At 39.8% G+C, this 3,620-nt stretch overlaps 1 non-coding gene and 1 pseudogene across 1 annotated transcript in view; both read right to left on the bottom strand.

The window, feature by feature from the left end:
* LOC142358044 (large subunit ribosomal RNA) overlaps positions 1–616 on the bottom strand; it is a 3,522-nt gene extending 2,906 nt beyond the window's left edge. Inside the window, exon 1 of the ribosomal RNA XR_012761745.1 lies at positions 1–616. This exon is cut by the window's left edge and continues 2,906 nt beyond it. This is a non-coding gene — a ribosomal RNA (large subunit ribosomal RNA).
* A 1,683-nt stretch (positions 617–2,299) lies between these two features.
* LOC142358043 (5.8S ribosomal RNA) lies at positions 2,300–2,451 on the bottom strand (annotated as a pseudogene).
* Positions 2,452–3,620: the final 1,169 nt, after the last annotated feature.

Below are 3,620 nucleotides of genomic sequence, written 5' to 3'. Positions count from 1 at the left end.
AGAGCATTGAATAGGAAGTTGAGGTCAGACAGGCAATCAAGATCAATTTATCTCATTTTGTTTAGAATCAACAAGAAGAATTCCGAGGAAAACTTCTGCTCGATTCATTAACAAGATTTGCCAAAAGACGACAACTACACTACTCGGTAGCCGAGAATATAATATCAAGGCATTGAGTATGGTAACGCTCACTCCAGTTCCCCTTCAACAGTTTCACGTACTTTTCACTCTCTCTTCAGAGTGCTTTTCAACTTTCCCTCACGGTACTTGTTTACTATCGGTCTCGCTTTATAATTAGCTTTTGGAGAGACATATCTCCAGCTTCGAGTTGCACTTTCAAACAACTCTACTCATAGGAATGAGCCATTATGACTGGTATCGAAAATGACCTTTACAGGATTTTCACCTTCTTTGATGCTACTTTCCAGTAGACATCAGGACAAATTCACCAGTCTAGCATCAAACCATACCGGACACCGAGAAATGTTGCCATTTCTCTTCCCGATGAGCTTTTCCCTGTTCATTCGCCATTACTAAGGGATTCTCAGTTGATTTCTTTTCCTCCCCTTACTGATATGCTTAAGTTAAGGGGGTTCTCTCGCCCAATTCAGGTTATGTAGTTGATTGTCTCTTAATTGGTTCACTGACCAATATGAGACAGAAACCGATTCAGCAGTTTTGTTCGCTACTACTATCAAACACAGGTCGAAGTTTCCATTCAGTCATTAATTCCAACTTTCAAATGTTGTTGTTTCAGCTTTCGCTTACTAGAAGCAACATAATACTCGCTGCAATACAGACCTCGGGAAACCCTCACCGTGAATAAGGTTCACTCACATATTTCACTACATTTTGCGTGGGATTGGAGATGAGGCTACTCGTTCTTGCTCAGTACTAGGCTGAAAATTAACGAAACTTCGTTACAAACGTTCACATGTTGATGTTTCCGCTTTCGCGTACTCGAAACAACATAATACTAGTCTTTGTAATTTAGTTTCATAATTTCAACTGTTCTCATGCAGAATTTTTGCTCATTCTTATCCCAAATTTTGACCTGGCTACTAGTTACACTCCTTGTACTTATTGCAAAATGACCACAAATTTCAACAGCTTTCACATGTTGCTGTTTCGGCTTTCGCTTACTACAGTCAACATAATACTCGTTGCAAAATAAGTGCTCGGCATCTGCAATTTTCCAAAGACGAAGTTTCGCCAGTTCAATTTTCGCTCGCCAATTATGGCTACTAATTCACACGGTACTGAGCTCAACAACATTAAATTTGTTCAGCAAGACTTTCACATGTTGATGTTTTGGCTTTCGCCTACTAGAAGCAACATAATACTCGTCTTGTTAGCTCATTCAATGAGAATAGCTTTTCCCGTTGAGAATTTTTGCCTTCAATTGGCGTTGTAGTGAGTTTGGCTACTCAGATCACCAAATACTTGTGACAATTCGAACCAGAAATGTTTTCAATTTTCACATGCTGATGTTTCGGATTCAACCTACTAGAAGCAGCATAATACTTGTATTCAACAATTTCTGTATCAAATCCCAGTTTTCTCTGGTGCATCTTTGCCAAACTATTCCAAACTGCCTGAGTCTGAATACCAATTACAGGTACTAGTAAATGCACGTTACTAAGGACTATATAGTTCTAGGTTACTGTACACAACGACGTTCACATGTTGATGTTTCAGCTGCCGCTTACTAGAAACAACATAATACTTATCGTGCATACCTTTCCATAACTTGTCCTTTTCAGATGCATTAGTTTCCCTTTGTCTTGGCTTCTACAGTCAGACTGGCTACTAGTAACAGCACAGTACTAATCACATATCGTTCTACAGTTTGCAGACAACTTTCACATGTTGATGTTTCAGCTTTCGCCTACTAGAAACAACATAATACTCGCTGTATACATTTGTAGTTCTCTATGTAACTTTCATGTGAAGAAGTTTCGCCAGTCTTTTTGACTGTCTCAAATCTGAGTCATGCTTAGGCTACTAGTTGCTTCATAGTACTTATCGCCTCGAGATCATTGAACAAAACTTGATTTTCACATGTTGCTGTTTCAGCTTCCGCTTACTAGAAACAACATAATACTAGTCTCATTAAGTTCCGTCTCTTTGCAATTTTCTTATGAAGAAAATTCGCCATCACAATGACTCCAGCAGTTCTTGATCAAGGAATGCAATCATTGATCAGAATGCTATTATTTGAATCGGTTCTGCTTTAAGTGTTCCAATTTTATTGGAAGCACCAACAATAGAACATCAATGTGTTCAATCGAGAGTTATATAACCCTGAATCGGACGCAGTCAACAGCCGAAGCCGAGACCGCCTTTTGCGTTAGAGAGGTCGGTAAACAAATCTTGCGATTCATACCGAATTAACACATATAGCTGTGCTCCTCTTCGTAAAGCGAGCCAAGTGATCCCCTGTTGAAGGATGTATTTGGACCAATCTAGTAGCATTTGGTTTCCAACAAGCTCTCCCAAGTTAGCTTACTTATTGGGCTTTTCAACCAATTCGGTTGGCTACAAGCATCATCAAAGTACTAGCCACAGTTTGATCGCAAAATTCTACGACTTTCACATGTTGATGTTTCGGCTTGCGCTTAGCCTACTATAAGCAACATAATACTAGTCATATCATAGAGCGTGATCAGCTTGTGACGTTCTCATGATGAAGTTTCACCAACAGTGTCTCACTTCGAGCTTAAATCCAGCTACTAGTAACTACACAGTACTGACTGCAACGATAACTTTTATCTATACCTTTCACATGCTGCGCTTTCGGCCAGGGCCTACTAACGTCAACATAATACTCGATATAAACTTTTGTTCATGATGCAGCTTCCCCATGCAGAAGTTTCGCCTTCAAATGCTCTCTTGGCCATATGACGTAACACAAGGTTACTAGTAACATCACAGTACTAGCCACAATTTGATCGCAAAATTCTACGACTTTCACATGTTGATGTTTCGGCTTGCGCTTAGCCTACTAGAAGCAACATAATACTAGTCATATCATAGAGCTTGATCAGCTTGTGACATTCTCATGATGAAGTTTCACCAACAGTGTCTCATTTTGAGCTTAAATCCAGCTACTAGTAACTACACAGTACTGACTGCAACAATAACTTTTATCTATACCTTTCACATGCTGCGTTTTCGGCCAAGGCCTACTAACGTCAACATAATACTCGATATAAAATTTTGATCATGATGCAGCTTTCCCATGCAGAAGTTTCGCCTTCAAATGCTCTCTTGGCCATATGACGGAACACCAGGTTACTAGTAACATCACAGTACTAGCCACAATTTGATCGCAAAATTCTACGACTTTCACATGTTGATGTTTCGGCTTGCGCTTAGCCTACTATAAGCAACATAATACTAGTCATATCATAGAGCGTGATCAGCTTGTGACGTTCTCATGATGAAGTTTCACCAACAGTGTCTCACTTCGAGCTTAAATCCAGCTACTAGTAACTACACAGTACTGACTGCAACGATAACTTTTATCTATACCTTTCACATGCTGCGCTTTCGGCCAGGGCCTACTAACGTCAACATAATACTCGATATAAACTTTTGTTCATGATGCAGCTTCCCCA

This window comes from Convolutriloba macropyga, unplaced genomic scaffold (assembly GCF_964194025.1).
Source record: "Convolutriloba macropyga unplaced genomic scaffold, txConMacr16.3 SCAFFOLD_5257, whole genome shotgun sequence".
Lineage (NCBI taxonomy): Eukaryota > Metazoa > Xenacoelomorpha > Acoela > Convolutidae > Convolutriloba > Convolutriloba macropyga.
This window is presented reverse-complemented; position numbering and strand designations above follow the sequence as displayed.